The sequence below is a fragment of the Primulina tabacum genome, unplaced genomic scaffold, assembly GCF_025594145.1.
Source record: "Primulina tabacum isolate GXHZ01 unplaced genomic scaffold, ASM2559414v2 Contig436, whole genome shotgun sequence".
Lineage (NCBI taxonomy): Eukaryota > Viridiplantae > Streptophyta > Magnoliopsida > Lamiales > Gesneriaceae > Primulina > Primulina tabacum.
Window position 1 is genome coordinate 1 of NW_027459748.1, and position 17950 is coordinate 17950.

The following is a 17950-nucleotide window of genomic DNA, read 5'->3' on the forward strand; positions in this document are numbered from 1 at the left end:
AAGGACTAGAAATTTGTGCCTTACGCATCCTTTAGCTTGAATGAATGCTCTCGAAACCTTGAAAGAAAACATGTGTGGTGCCTATGAATCCAGGCATGGATGTGATTGAGTCGAACTATTGAATGTTTTAGTTTGACTCGTTTATAATCGATCTGAGCTCGAACTTTATTTAATGAATATATTCATGATTCATAAGCTTATTTGAGATTTTATCGAGCCTAAGCAAACTTAATAAATATAAATTTAAATATTTATTAAATTAATTGAAAATTAAATTATATATTTAGAGAAAAATATAATTTTCTTATTAAAATTTGTAATTTTATTCTAATAAATAACTTTAATCGATTTTTCATAAGTAAAATGTAAAATCTATAAATCAAATATAAACTAATTTTTTTTTTATCTATGAACTGACTCATGAGCCTATCAACGAACATGTTCATGAGCTAACGAGCCGCATTGTAAAGTTTGAACTTGGTTCGTTTATCTTAACGAACATTATTAAATGAGCTTTTATCGATTCGAGCTTCGAATAACTCACGAGCGGCTTGGTTCATTTACATCCTTAAATCTACGTACAAAAAGGTAAGGACAGGGCCACTTCTGGAAAAGGGGTCCAAAATAGGATAAGGGAGCCTCTATAGAATTTGGGGGAGTGATTGTAATTGAGTACCAACCAAGAGCCAATTGATAATTATCATGACGACTTTGAAACCGCTAATATGTGTGAGGCAGCATATGATAATTATACAGAAAATCCAGAAGCGTTAATGAAATTTTTGGAGGAAGCAGAGAAACCGTTGTACAGTGGATGTAAACGTTACACAAATTTGAGTGCATTTGTGAAACTGTACAATACCAAAGCAAGGCATGGGATGAGTGATGCTCTATTTTCAGATCTACTAATGGATTTTGGGGATATGTTGCCAGATAATCACAATCTGCCATCCAAAATGTATGATGTAAAAAAGACATTGAGTTGTTTGGCGTTGAGTCATGAAAAGATTCATGCTCGTTCCAATGATTGCATCCTTTATAGGAAGCAATATATAGACTATGTAAGTTGCCCTAAATGTGGATTGCCGAGGTGGAAGCTAACCAAAAAGAACGTTGAGAAGAAAGTTGTTCATGCTAAGGTGATGTGGTATTTCCCTCCCATACCAAGATTTAAGCGCATGTTTAAATCTTTAGAGACCTCAAAAAATTTAACGTGGCATGCAGAAACCACATGATTTGCTGGTCAGTTACGTCATCCATCTGATTCACCATCTTGGAAGTTGGTGGATATGTGGCCCGGATTTGGAAGTGAGCCAAGAAATCTTTAGCACTTGCAGCTGATGGCATTAATCTTTATAGCAACCTTAGTAGTCGGTACAGTTGCTGGCCAATCATGTTGGCCACCTATAAACTGCCTCCAAATATGTGTGAAGAGGAAATTCATCATGCTAACCATGCTCATTTCAAGGCTTAAACAGCCAGGAAATGATATAGATGTAATCTCGAGGTGCTAATTGAAGATTTGCAACGATTGTGGGAAGGAGTTGATGGCGTATATGATGCTTACCGAAGACAATTTTTCACTCTTAAAGCAGTTATTATGGACCATCAATGACTTTCCTGCCTATGGTAACCTTAGTGGATGTACTACACATGGTTATTATGTATGTCCAGTATGTGGAGAAGATACTTATGCAAAGCATTTGGAAAATGGGAAGAAAATGTCATTTGTTTGTCATAGACGATTCCTACCATGGTTTCATCCTTATCGGAGGCAAAATAATGAGTTCAATGACATGGAAAAACATGGAGAAGCATCTACACCATTATCTGGAGTTACCTTGTTTGGCAAGATTTCAGACATAAGGTGTGAGTTTGGAAAGAAGATTAGTGCTAAAAAGGTAAAATAAAATGAATGCAAAGGGGAATAATGTGGAAGATAGTATAGAAGAAAAAGATTTCGGAGCAACATATTTCAGAAAATGTTGGAAAAAGAAGTCACTTTTTTTCAATCTTCCTTATTGGAAATACTCGCCTGGTAGGAATTGTCTCGATGTGATGCACATTGAGAAAAATGTCTTCGAATCCCTCATTAATACTTTGATGAATGTTAAAGGAAAAACTAAGGACAATGTGGCAGCTAGGTTGGACATGGTTCAAATAGGAGTTGGGCCTGAATTGGCCCCTAAATTTGGTGAAAAAAGAACATATCTTCCTCCTGCCGCATGCTCATTCACAAAAAAAGAAATGTTACAAGTCAGTCAGTCGTTAATGGATATAAATGTTCCTGAAGGTTTCTGATCGAACATGAAGAATCTTGTGTGCATGTCTGAGCTGAAGTTGACAGACTTGAAATCTCATAATTGTCATGTTCTAATGCAGCATTTCCTACCAATACTCATCCGTGATGCACTACCAAAACATGTTAGATATGCCATCATAAGATTATGCTCATTCTTCAAAGATATTTGTTACAAGGTTATAGATGTAGCCAAGTTAGATAAGCTGCAATTTGACTTGGTTGTTACGCTATGCTTATTAGAGCAGTATTTTCCGGCTTTCTATCTTCGATGTCATGCTTCACTTAACAGTCCATCTTGTTCGAGAAGTCGGATTATGCGGACCAATTTATTTCCGGTATATGTATCCGTTCGAAAGATGCATGAAAGTGCTTAAGATTTATGTAGGCAGTCAAAAACATTCCGAAGGTTGCATTGTTCAGAGATATTCAGCCGAAGAAGCAATTGAGTTTTGTTCGGAATATGTCAATGATCTTGATCATGTTGTTGTCCCTCAATCAAATCGAGACCCCAAAACAAACGTTCCTGGATTCTTAGCATGCAAATCACCAATTATAGTGCAATAAGTTGATCTACAAAAAGCACATTTGACTGTGCTGAAAAATACGGAAGAAGTATCTACTACATAATGTAAGTGTACCGCGTTAATTTATTATTTTGCACACTGTAATTGTCAATATCTAGTGTCTGACAAAAATTTATATATAATATTTCCATAGTGAACCTAAAACCTTCTTGAAGTCAATGTTTTCGGAAAAAAAAACATATGAAAGATGGATACAAGATGCTCACAATAAGAGGTTCATTGACTGGTTTCGTGCAAAGGTTAGGTGGATGCAAAAATCTTTTTCATGCATTTTGCACTGAACGAGTTGTAACTACTATTTTAATCACCCTATTCAAATCGAATGCATGTCAGTGAAATAGACAGATACAATGGTGGAACAACATCGACATTGACATGGGTGGCTCATGGACCACGTGCGAATGTCATTAAGTATAGTAGTTATGTGATAAATGGTAATTATACCAAACAAAGGCGCGGGATGGTGAGAGAGTTTGCCAAAACAATGGGGTTTCTCTAGTTGCCAGCACCATGCTTGTCTGTAGTGCCAAAGATAAGAATCCTCTAATGGCTGATGTGTCTTTCTATGGAGTGATTGAAGAAATATGAGAATTAGACTATCATCAATTTCAAGTTCATCTTTTCAGGTGTGCGTCGGTTTCAAACGACAAAGGAGTAATCAACAATGATGAATGTGGTTTTACCTTGGTCAATATGAACAAACGAGGGCACAAGAATGATGAATTTTCCTTGCAAGTCAAGTCAATCAATTCTTTTATATTGACGACCCATTAAAAAAGATGGTCTATTGTGCTCCCAGTGCCAAATAGATGTAATGAGAGAGATGATGATGGTTGGACTAGTACTATTCTTGAGTCTAGACCAATTGATGATGTTGATACTCATTGTATTCCTGTTCATGAAAGCTACTTTAAATCAGAAAACGAGGGTGTCTGGGAAACGAACAAGAAAAAATGATGATTTGTACTTTTATGTCATGTTTATTTAGGGACAAGAAAAGACATGTTATCTACTTTAAAAAATTATGTTATGCACTTTTGTCATGTTTTTTATTGTTATTATTTATGTATTATATATATAATATTATATATATATATATATATTTGTCTTATTGTTATTATTTATGTCAAGTTTATATTTTGTTATTATTATTATTTATTTATGTTATGTTTGTGATATTTTAATTATCCATGTTATTGTGTAGATTTTAATATTGGTTTCATTCTTGTTCTTATGTAGCGGAGATCATAATGGGTCACAAAAATGAGGAGAAAAAAAAAGAATTTGAGGAGCTACAAGAATTAAATGATGATAGGCTGGTTGGAGTAACTGATGCAGAGCTGCATGGACTTACTGATAAACAAGAACGTCCTGTAGATGTCAGAAGAATGAAGAGGTGACCTATATTGATGGGTAAACTAACTGCACCTGTAAGATGGGGAAAAAAACGAAGATTGATTGCGAAGACATAGGGAGGCCAACATACAATGCAAATGGAAGTGCTTTACAATCATACATTGGCTCTATTGCTAGATCCATGGTTCCAAACAATATAAAGCCCTGACCTAATGTTCCAGAAAACATAAAACAAAAAGTGTGGGAAGGGATCTCGGTAAGTACAAGATTAAATTTTGTTGTTCATTTGAATTTTTAATCAAGGATTGATTACATATACAATAATGTGTAATTTCAGAATTTGCTACCTTAATACATATTTTTTTCTATACTTCGTGCTATTTTGATGATCTTGGTTGATTAGAGTAATAGGCTGATTTTAATCTTAGGCATCATATGCATATTTTTTATCGAAATTTTATGTAAATATTAATTTGAACATATATGTATTTTAATTTGAACATGTATGTATATACGATATGAAATAGTACCAACTAATATTTTTTGTTGCAGAATGTCTTCGAACTAACGCCACAAAGGGAGTCTGCTATGATGAGTTCAACAGCTCAAAATTGGCGAGATTTCAAAAACAAATTGACTAGCAGCTTTGTTTGGCTTAATAGAAAAAATCCCGAAAATTTGATTTCTCCACCAAGTCAATATCAGCTCCCAATAGCATATTGGAAACCATTTGTGGATGCGAGACTAGATCCATCATGGGAGGTACTTTAAAGTTTTCATTTTTTTCTTTAAGAGACTAGATCCATCATGGGAGGTACTTTAAGAATTTTCATGTTTTCTTTAAGAATTAATAATTTCATACTTAACTGAAGAACACAATGATGTAGGTTACTCACGAAAAAAAAAGGACCATGCATTGTAAATATCACAACAAAATGTCTCGCAAGGGTTACATCGGCTTGGAGGCTGAATCGGTAAGCTATAGAGCATTCTATTTGTCATTTTCATCAAGTTCTTCATGTTCTTAAGCTGATAAATTTTGGAATGGTAGAGAAAGAAAAACATAATTGCTGAAGATGAAGAAGTTGATAGAGCGATGCTTTGGCGTAAAGCCTGGGAAAACAAATCTGGCAACATAACAAATGTGGAGACATCATAAGTCGCTGAAAAAATTGTAAATGTTTAGTTTTATTCAATCTCTATATTGACTAGATAAATAAAACTGTGGTTTTTGGATTGATTTGTTATGTCTGTAATTGTAGGATGACTTGTTTGAAAAAAGTCAAAAGAGTATTCAAATCTTCTGGAATGAATGATGTGCTAACCACTGCCTTAGGAAGCCAAGAACGCTATGGAAAGGTTCGAGGAGTGGGAGGTTTTATAAAGCCTCAAGTCTTCTTTAAAACTCCAAGAAAGAAGAGGGAATCAGTCCCAAAAGCTATGGTCTAAAACTTCAAAGAACAATTGGAAAAGACTAAGAGTTTAAAGGCATAATTGGAGAAATTGAAGGCTCAACTTGCTAGTTTTATGCCCGTCATCAATGATCGAACTTCCGAGACTGCAGCATCAAACAAGTGCTCATACATCAAAGACCCAAAACTGTCAGATGTGAAAAAAGTTTATGAATGCGACACTTCAAATATGAAGGTTCTGTATTTCTTGATATCAAGTCGAATTTTTTTCCACAGTCATACATTTATATAAAGTATCTTATTGTTCTTAAAAGGGAAAAAAATGTAAACTAGCTGTAAAACAACGTGAAAACGTGGTGGCGTATGGTACAATATTATCAGAAAGAGGTCCAAATATCATGATTCACCATGTTCCACGTGGTGGCGTATTTAATGACTTCTACTAATACTAATCAATGCTGTATTTTCATTTTTGCAGGTACCATTGGATCTTGACTATCATCAATGAAAATAAAAATATGATATATTTATTTGACTCTATGGCTAACAGAAACCGAGAGAATGGATGGAAAACTATAGTGACCAAGTAAATAGTAGATTAGGTTGATTTTGAATGCATTCACTTATAAATATGAAAAAAAATTAATTTTTACCTTTTAAAATGTAGTGGGGTAAAAATATACAATACCTCGAATGGTATTTCTCAAAGGTCATGTTTTAAACAATTGAGTGTGTGAATTGTGCCCATGTATGAAGACATGAATGTATAGTTCTTATTATTTGGATTGTGATTGTTGAATTAACTTTTCAATTTCATTATATATAGGGTAATAAAAAACAAAGCGGTTCTGTTGAATGTGGATATTGTGTGATGAGGTACGTGAAAGAGATAGTTGAATATGAAAATCCACAGTTGGAGAAGATGGTAAGTTTCTTCTTTATGATATGCTCTGGTTTATTATTGAGATAAATTGCTGCCATTGAGATATGTGCACATGAAATCTATATGATTATTAATTCTGGAATTTGTGCTATTAGAATTAATGGTTGTGATAATTTGTTTCCGTTGGGATATATGCATATGACAATATGCATTTTATGATAATTGATATGTTGTTTTGCCCTTTTTTTGTTGTTTATGATATGTTAGTTTTGTTGTTTATATGCGTACGATTTGATCTTTATTTGTGACAGTGGGGTGTATGATATATGATTAGTGCGTGATCGGGTCTACTGTTGATTAGGGTTAAGGAATTGTTTCATATTGCAGAAAAGTGAGCAAAAATAAGTTTATAAAATTTGTCAATTTCGATATTAGCTTTGTTTTTGTTTTTTTACATTTAAATGCTTTAGCTGTAGCCGTCCCCTCTCTCACCTTTTGACTTCTCCTTGTAAGAATGTTCACGTGAAAACGACATTGTCCTCTAAATATGGCATAAACATTTGCAAAACATTTAAATCCTCACTGTTGTAAAAGATTTTTCATTTGTACACTACTTAAATTTTGATATTATTGTCCTTATATTTTACTTGTAATATTATCAACTATAAATAGCTTAAATTCAAACCCGAAGATTTCTGCTAGGTACCCTCTGGACCGGAGAAGAAACAATAAATTCTTGTGGGTTTGTGGATATTGTCATTTTTTGGGATGAATGATCTTATTAATCTAATGCATCTTGTATTTTTTACATTTCAGTTTGCAGGATCAATCAAGAACCAATGTTACAACCGATCTCAATATGATGAAGTCAGAAGTGAATGGAGCGAATTCGTCTACTCTTATGTAGGTGCTTAAATGGATTGTGTGCGTTGGGATAAATCTTTGGTTCGTCATTGTGTATGTTAGGAAATACTTTTGGATATTCACATTTGGTTTTGTGGATAATTTTTGGGTTATACTTGTGGATTTGTGGATATACTTATGGATTCGTGGATTTTCATCATTTTTAGATGGATAATTTATGAATCAAATCCCCAATGTTAATGATATTATTTGATAATGTCAGTCATTCTTTCAAAAATATAAACATGATTCTTCCTTACCCTTTTATCTACCAAAAGATGTTGATATAATTTTTTTTATTTTACTAAAAATATCCAAAAATAAAGAAACATAATTTTTTTAATCGAGCAAAAGAGGGAAATCACATGCTTTTTAATTATTATTGTTGTTGTTAATATTATTATTATTTTCTTTTTGCATTTTTTATTATTACTATTATCATCCTCATTAATATTATATTTATATTTTATAATATTAATGAAGAACGTGTTTTTAATTTTTCAAAACATTTTTTTATTCAGAATAGTTTTTTCCTAAATAACTGCAATCATTATGTTATCGTTTTATTAAATTTTTTGTAATTTATTTTCTGTTGGTAGCGATAAATGCAATTTAAATTATTTCTTAAAATATTTTTTTTTTGTTTTGCCCTTTATTTTGTTGTTTATGATATGCCTAGTTTTGTTGTTTATATGCATATGATTTGGTCTTTATTTGTGACAGTGGTGTATATGATATATGATTAGTGAGTGATCGGGTCTACTGTTGATTAGGGTTAAGGAATTGTTTCATATTGCAGAAAAGTGAGCAAAAATAAATTTACAGAATTTGTCACTTTCGATATTAACTTTTTTTTTACATTTAAATGCTTTAGCTGTAGCCGTCCCCTCTCTTACCTTTTGACTTCTCCTTGTAAGAATGTTCACATGGAAATGACACTGTCCTCTAAATATGGCATAACCATTTGCAGAACATTTAAATCCCCACTGTCGTAAAAGTTATTTCATTTGTACACTACTTAAATTTTGATTTTATTGTCCTTATATTTTACTTTGAATCTTATCAACTATAAATAGCTTAAATTCAAACCCGAAGATTTCTGCTAGGTACCCTCTGGACCGGAGAAGAAACAATAAATTTTTGTGGATTTGTAGATATTGTCATTTTTTTGGATGAATGATCTTATTAATTAATCTAATGCATCTTGTACTTACTTTTTACATTTCAGTCTGCATGATCAATCAAGAACCAATAGTGTGAGGCCCGAGGCCGAAGAGAGCGGGGGGTCATCACCGGTGCTATGAGGTTGTCGGACAATGAGCGGCTCCTGGGAGGCTTCTAGGCGGAGGGAACATGAATGAACCGATCTTACATCGGAAGGAAAGGGATTGAGAAACTGTTCAGGTATGAGACTGTACAGTTGAGGAGGGCTTAAAAGATTTGAATGGTACTACTCATATCAAGAATGTGCATCTTCTTTTCGGTAGCTCATCACTTAAGAACTCCAAAGTTAAGTGTGCTTGACTTGGGGCAATTTTGGGATGGGTGACCCTCTGGGAAGTTTCCTAGGGTACGTGTGAGTGAGGACATAAGCACGCTGGAAAGACTCGTCTTTGTATAGTGAGGACAATCGTCGAATCTGGGGCGTTATTGTCACGCTCCGAACCTGGGAGAGCGGCATCGGCGTTGTTTTCAAATAAAATTCAAAAACAACAAACCTCATAGTATAAAATTTAACCAAAAACCAGTTTATTATTTCATGACGAAATTTGTTCTTACATCCCAAAGTACAAAACATAACCAAATACATCAGCGGAAGCTAAAACTTATCATCATAGAGACAACAAAAATCAAATAATAGTAGCACTTCTAAATGTCTCCTTTTTCATCAGCCCAAGATTATGTATGCTCTTCCTTTTCAAGTTCCTTTTCATTCTTATCTGAGGAGGGAAATAATGGGTGAGTGTTTTGGAAAACACTCAGCAAGTGGGGGATGATCGATTGCCACAAGTACATATAAATATAATTTAAAACCCATATTGCAAACTGATTTTCAAAACGTAGTATATCATATCAGATCAGAATCGGAATCTTAATGCGAAACAGAGATTATCAGACAGTTTAGAACAGAACAAATCAGAACAAACGAAAACACTGTTAATCATCTCGTTTCCATGGTCAAATTATCCCCCATATGTTAGTCCTCTAAGGGGTGAGGCCAAAACACAGTTTTATACCCACTGATGGGGGCCATACAGAACACAATTTTATACCCACTGATGGGGCCATAACACAATTTTATACCCACTGATGGGGGGCCATATAGAATTTACAATCGTCGTTCTATATCCCACTCGAATCATAACAGTGCAACACAGAATCAGATGTATCAAACAACACTTATCAGGATTTTTGAATGAATTCAGCGGAATCAAAGAACATCAGAAATAGAAGGAACATATCGTTCATCGATCGAGATTTTATAAATATATAATAGCATTTTTCGAAAATGATTTGACACACATACACGCATGTCATGAAATACTTATACAAAGTTTAAGTTACAAAGAAATACATAGCAAAAGCCCACTTACCTCGATCTCAGCTTGATATAGTGGAAACTATTATTGATCATCTTCTATCATCAACTTCATGTCATAACCTAAGAATTATATTTCATAAAAGAATTCCTTAAATATCCTCAAGTACAAAATACCCGATGTATCCACATAAAAGACGATTATTTTCAGTGTCCTTCAATCCTTATGTCACTACTCTAATTTAATAAAAAGAATGAGAAGATACTAGTATGGAAAGGAATAAGTTGGGGGTGGCAATTTGACAAAATGAAATGATTTGGAATAGTACTTGGTAAATTTGATGGTGATAAAATATAGGGTTATGGCTTATCTCTCCACTCTCTTTGTAAGAAAAATGAAAATGGGTTGGGAGGATTTATATAATACACAAAAGTGACATGAAAGGTTGATAATTTAATTAGGAGAAGTTATTATCACATTGAAAGGAATTTATGAAAATGAGTTACAACTTTTAAATAATAATAATTTCATATTAAATAGAAAGAAACCAATTTGTAAACATGCTTTCTTTATAAGCTAAGAAGAAGAATGAAGATTGTAATTTATTTAATATTGAATGTATAAAAATGTGCCTAAAACGTGGGTTGTGGGAGGGATTAGGAATTTGGTAGGTCACGGTAATTTATGAATAAGTAGTAATTAGGCTTTAGAGATTAATTTGAAGACTAATCAATAATTTTAACACATGGGAAATCAATTATCTATTCGGATAATTTGACATAAAAATAAAGATAGATTTGAAAAACATAACCAATATATTTTAATTTCCCAAGAGATAATATAATTTTTCCTGTAATTTAGAAGGAGGTGAATTAAGATATAATTTTAAAATTCTCACTTTCTTTAGAGCAAGAATAATATCTTAATCATTATTTAATAGGAGAAATTAATATCATGATTGAAATGAATTTAAAAATGAGTTACAATTTTAAATATTACTAGTTTCACATTAACATTGAAATTAAGATAAATCATTAATGGAAAATTAAAATAGTGAGTCATTCATTCTGTTCATTTTTTATTTTCATCATTTCATTTTATTATTATTGTTGTTAGATATGAGAAATTAAATTTGAAGAATGTTTTAAATATTTGCACTTTTTAATATGACCTAGATTTTGATCCGATTTATATTTATAAAATATATATTTTAAGTATAAAATTTAATATTTTTTTAATCAAATCAAATTAATAAGATTCATTTATGTCTTTTTTTTTTTGACGGATAAAATCAAATGTAGCTTTTCATTGTAAAATATACCTAATATAAATATAAAATTACTAAAACGTTTTAGTATTATGATTGTATTTGAAGTAAATTACTAAAATATACCTAAGCGAAACAATATTTTTCATATATCTTAAAAGCAAATGATGGGTGGACAAAGATACATTCTATACTATTCTTGATTTTTTTTTAAATTTCTTTTCGTTTTCCATTTGTTCTCTAACTACTAATATGACTAACTAATTTAAGAATATATATAAGTTAATAAAATCTTAAATATATAAAATAACCCAAATAAGTATAAATATTATGTATAGATTAAATTTATTAAATTTTAAAAAATATATTTTAATTCAATAAATAAAATTAGTATTTTAGTCTATTTTTCAAATAAAATTAAATCTTTAAATTTATTAATATATTCGGGTCGGGTTGGAATCCCGTCGGGTATATCCTATATTCCCGATCCCTTTCCCGATTCTGAGCGGGTGGGGAAAAATCCCGACCATTCGGGTTGGGAAAATTTCGGGTCGGGCCCGGGTCGAAAGTCGGGAAGGGTCGGGAATTTTCTGATTTTTGCCAGCCCTAATCACAGTTACAGTTGGTATCAGAGCCGACCTCTCCTAGTACGGTGTGGTTCGAGGATGAACCAAGCGGAAGCTGGTGGGCATGTGAGGCCTAGGGCCGAAGAGGGCGGGGGGTGATCGCCGGTGCTATGAGGTTGCACGGACAATGAGCGGCTCCTGACAGGCTTCTAGGCGGAAGGAACATGAATGAACCGATCTTACATCGGAAGGAGAGGGATTCCGAAACTGTTCAGGTATGAGACTGTGCAGTTGAGGAGGGCTTAAAAGATTTGATTGGTACTACTCATATCAAGAATGTGTATCTTTTTTCGGTAGCTCATCACATAATAACTCCAAAGTTAAGCATGCTTGACTTGAGGCAATTTTGGGATGGGTGACCCCTGGGAAGTTTTCTATGGTGCGTGTGAGTGAGGACATAAGCACGCTGTAAAGACTCGTCTTGGTACAGTGAGGACAGTATTCGAATCTGGGGCGTTACAAATAGTGCAACCAATCTCAATATGATGAAGCAAGAAGTGAATGGAGCGAATTCGTCTACTCTTATGTAGGTGCTTAAATAGATCCTGTGCGTTGTGCTAAATCTTTGGTTTGTCATTGTGCATGTTAGGATATACTTGTGGATATACACATTTGGCTTTTTGTATATATTTTTGGATAATACTGGTGTATTTGTGGATATATACTCGTGGATTGGTAGATATAACTTGTGGATTCGTGGATTTTCATCATTTTTAGATGGATAATTTATGAATCAAATGAATATTTTAAGTTATATGTGTGGTGTATGGTGGTATTATTGTATATTACTTAAATTATTTTTATAAAGTGAAAAATATGTTTTTACTTCACTACTTTATTAAATTAGTGCGGTGATGATCAAGAATTACTTCGTTAAATTAAAATTGTGTTGCAATAAAATATGATTATTTAATTCAACAATAAACTAAATGATGAAGTAATAAAAAACAAAATAATTCGTCATATTAAAATTTTGTCGAAGTCAAAGAAAGAATTTACTTCACCACAACTCAATAATTGTGAAGTCGTTCTTTATTAAATACTTCATTATAATACAAAAAAAAATGCAGTCTTTTAAATTGACTACTTCGTCAATAAATGTAAATTGTGAAGTAACAAAATACCAAATATTTCAACAAATAACAACTATGGCGAAGGTATAAAATAATTTACTTCATCATAGTTTCATAACAACGAAGTCATTCGCATCAATTACTTCACCAAAATACAAAACCTGTGAAATTACACAAAACATTTACTGCGTCAATCATTGTAAACTATGAAGTTATATATGAGCTATTGTTGCACTTTAAGAAATCGATGAAATAAAATACGTTGTTTTACTTTGGTATCGGTCTAATTCCGGACCGGTTTTCCTTCATTGAACCGGCCAAAGACTTCGCTAATTTCTTGGATACGACTACGGTTAGAATGCATAGAAAAATGGTACCCTATTACTTCACGTTCGTCTACTTCAGCAATTATCTACCTATGACATCATTGAACATGCGAAAAATCAATGAAATTATACTAGTCATCAGACAAGGACAATATAGGATACACATTACAGAAATTTAATAAAGAACTATTTAATAACTAAAGTTAAATTTGTAATTAACTTTTATTAGTATAATGAGATTTGTCATTATCACAATGGATCTGATGATGGAAAGATAACCTTTTAGTATGGTAACTCATTTAATTTCGTATTTTAGTCCATTAACTCGTCAAAATTAGATTTTGGTGCAATAAATTTAATTTACAACTATTTTCCTATAAATTGCTGATGCGACACTAGACAAGTAAAAATTTCAGTGTTACATCAATAATTCTGATGCCATAACAACACTTCGATAAAATAGGATTAAGAGAAAAACTAATCAAATTTACTACGTGCTAAAACTAAACTTTGAATACTTAATGGACCAATTATTAAACACAAAATGAGACAACTCAGTTGATAAAAATATTATTTTCCCATCTAATCGATATGTCTGAAAAAATATTAAGACTTTGACGAAAAATAGACTCAAAAAAAATGCCTCACATAACATAACATATTCCAAAATCCTCATAACGACCTTTGGATCTCAACATCCTCATTTTAATTTTGACACCATTATTTTATTATGTTATTACAGAGAAAGGTTACACATAGTTTGAATTTTGTGTGAAATAATTATATCTACGTACATAATTTCATACACCGACCCAACTAGAATTTTATAGCCGTACACATCCTGAAATGAAACCTGTGCGGTGCCTATGAGTTCATATTCATACGGTGTTGTGCGAATAATAACAATTTTACGTGGAACAAGAAATACCCACAATTTCTCCGCACAAAAAGCTCGGATATTGCAATAAATAAACCCACAATCCCAACACACTCCCATATTCAAACCAGATACGACTTTTGTACCAAAACAACTTATTTTGATTATTAAAATAAGTAGAAAAATTCTCAGTTTTCTTTCAGACTAAATACACAATATGGCAGCTGCAGCAACGGGGATGCAAATGATCTGTGGAGCTGGTTTTAATTCAAGAACAGTTGGTTTGAACCAGTTTGTACCTTTGAAGAGCGCGTCACTTTTTAATAGGGATTTAAAGTTCAGAATTCGAAGCATGGCTGAGGTATATATAATGTGAAACTATTGAATGATTGTGGTTAAATAACAAAAAAAGTGATCCGCAGATCTTATAGTACTACTTATGCAAAGTTTATGATGTACATTTTTTAAGTAAATAATATATATTAATAATAATATGGAGTTTATTAATTCTTGATTCAACAGGATGGTGATGATGTCACTGGAGAGAAAGAAAAGCAGCAGTTCCAATTCCTCCTAAGTTGTTTTCAACACCTCCTGCACCGCCGCAACCCGAGGTTAATTCAAATCCAAACAATATTTCTTGTTGTTACAATTAATACGATACATAATACATTCATTATTCATATATTCACATGTGAGCTCAATCTACGTGCATGCAGGAAAGCACCAAGATTACAAACATAATGGCCTTTGGGCCTGGCCCGGAGAGGATCAACGGTCGTCTAGCCATGATCGGATTCGTGTCAGCCATCGCAGTAGAATTAACCAGAGGACAGGATATCTTCTCGCAAATACAAAACGGAGGGATCCCGTGGTTTCTCGGGACGACTGTTTTGCTATCCGTGGCATCACTTGTGCCGTTTTTAAAGGAGTGAGCGCGGATTCGAAATCGCGGGGATTGATGACATCTGATGCAGAGCTTTGGAATGGAAGGCTTGCAATGGTAGGATTGATAGCTTTGGCTTACACCGAGTATGTCAAGGGTGGGACTCTTGTCTGAATGTTTTGTGTATGATAGTGTTAATATCGTGTGGTGTGTAGACTGTAAACAATGATGTATATTTGAATAATATAAGTGAGAATGTTTGATTAAATAATTTACAGTTCTATTTGACACGTGGGATGCCTTGTCATTACTTTGGTGGAAAAAAACTAAAAATGAAAAATTTATAGACAAAAATGTTGAAAATAATATATTAAATGTTGAAAAATAATATTTAAAATGTGTGTATTGAATATTTGAACGTTGAATATTTGAATGTTGAAAAAAAGTTGTAAATATTGAAAATTAGTGTGTGATGATGTAGGTAATGATGTATTTTATTTTTGGATTATTTGTAAAGAAATTCTATAAATAGATCTCCATTTGTGAAGAAATTCACAATTGAGTAGAGAGAAAAAATTATAAAGTGTGTAGTTTGGTAAATTTTGAGAGTTTGAGATTTTTACTTTTTACCATAAATTTTTACTTTTCACAACACGTTATCAGCACGAAGCTCTAAAAGTCTCCTATTTTTCCAAGCTCCAAACAGAAGAAAAAGGTAACAAAAGTAATATATTTATTTTACTTTTTTATTTATTGTGTATATTTAATTATAATATAATGTTATTATTAGAAATAATAAAAATAAATTTTTCAAAAACTTGTTATAAATCCTGGGAATGTTAAGACGACATCCCACACTCCCGGTAAGGGATACGACAAGTATAAAAGCCTATAAGGTTTTTAAACAAAATAACTTATGACACATCATATAATAATATGATATGATATACATAATTATTTAAACATGACTAATATTATATACATCATATTAACCATAAAATTATACAAATACATACTTTATTTTTTGTACACCAACGGTCATAAATGGTAACAAAACGGCTAGTTTTTGCCCTATAAATATGATCTCAAAACATTCATCACTCCAACTTCTCTTCTTCTCTAAAAATTATTTATCAAATTTTTCGAAGAAAAAAGAAGATGGCTTTCTCAAGGTTATTTTTAATTATTTTGGTTATCATACTCACGAGTCTTGTATTTATGGAGAATATCCTCCTCGTGTGTTTTCTTATTTTTACAAATGCTTGTATTTGTTGTTTATCCATTACTTTGTATTGCAATATTCATTAACTATAAAATGCATCGTAATTTTTTTTAGTACCACCATGTCAAATTTGACAAAGCTCGAATTTGTTGCGCTCGACATCACGGGAAAAATTATATGCCATGGACTCTCGATGTAGAAATGCATATTGAGTCATTGGGTCTAAGCGAGACCATTAAAGAAAATGGTATATCTTCATCACAAGAAAAGCAAAAGCTATAATATTTTTGCGTCGACATCTCGATGAGGTTTAAAATGTGAATATCTATCGAAAAAGATCATGGCTCTGTGGAAAGGATTGAAAGAAAGATTTGAACATATAAGGAAGTTATACTTCCGACCGCCCGTATGAATGGAAATGTTAAGATTCCAAGATTTTAAGAAAGTCAGTGATTATAATTCAGCGATGTATCGAATAATCTCGCAGCTAAAATTTTGTGGACATGAGGTTACAGAATCGGAAATGCTTGAAAAAACATTTTCCACGTTTCACGCATCAAATATAACTTTACAGCAACAATATAGAGTGCGTGGATTTGCGAGATATTCTGAACTCATCGCCTGTCTTCTTGTGGCGGAAAAGAACAATGAGCTATTAATGAGAAATCATCAGTCCCGACCCACTGGATCAACAGCATTTCCAGAAGTAAATGCTGTGAGTAAAAATGAATTTAAACCTGGAAACCAAAATCAAATTCAAAGACAAGGTTTTGGTCGAGGTCGAGGACGTGGTCGTGGTCGTGGACGTGGAATTGGCCGTGGTCGTGGTCGAGGCCGTGGTTTTGAAAACAATAGAGATAGTTATTTTTATAACTCATCTCAAAAGGGCGTCACAAACCATCCACAGAAAAGGCATCATGAGAACATGAGTGTTAATGAAATCACTCGAAAAAATTGAAAGTTCTTGTTTCAGATGCGGCACTCCAGGACATTGGTCCGTATTTGTCGAGCCCTGAGCACCTTTGCAAGCTCTATAAAGAATCGATAAAGGGGAAAGAAAAGAGACCAACTTCACTGAACGCAGTGACCGTTTGAGTGATTCAACTCATTTTGATGCTGTGATTTTATGAATGATTCTCTGGAAATGATCAATATGTTGGTGGGATAGAAATAAACAATATTGATGCTACAGATTTTCTCAATGATTTCTCTGAAATGAACAATATAATGGTAGAATATAAATGTACAATAATTTATTTTCATGTATTCATATAATAATGTTTTATGTACAATTATGATATGTGTTATATTTACCTATGTATTGTCAGTAATCTTATTTCATTGCATATTTTTTTTTGAAGTTCAATATGGAAATGCTATGAGTAAAGTGAAGTTGCCTACCCGATAGTGGTACAACGCACACTATCCTCCGAGATAAAAGATATTTCTTGGAACTAAAACCAACAAAAACAACGGTGAATACAATATCAGGTCCTGTAGACTTGATTGAAGGATGTGGGTAAAGGCCACAATTTTTGTTACCTAATGGTACAACAATTTTTGATCAATGATGCTTTATATTACCACACTCGAAAGAAATTTGTTGGGTTTTAATGCTATATATTCCCATGGGTATGATACTCAAACACTGAATGAAGGGAATGAGAAATATATGGTCTTATCACATATAAAT

At 32.7% G+C, this 17950-nt stretch overlaps 1 long non-coding RNA gene across 1 annotated transcript in view; it reads left to right on the plus strand.

Annotated features, from left to right (window-relative positions):
* Positions 1 to 769: 769 nt before the first annotated feature.
* LOC142534249 (uncharacterized) overlaps positions 770 to 17950 on the plus strand; it is a 52561-nt gene continuing 35380 nt past the window's right edge. Inside the window, exon 1 of the long non-coding RNA XR_012816940.1 lies at positions 770 to 1213. This is a non-coding gene — a long non-coding RNA (uncharacterized LOC142534249). The remainder of the gene's footprint in view (positions 1214 to 17950) is intronic.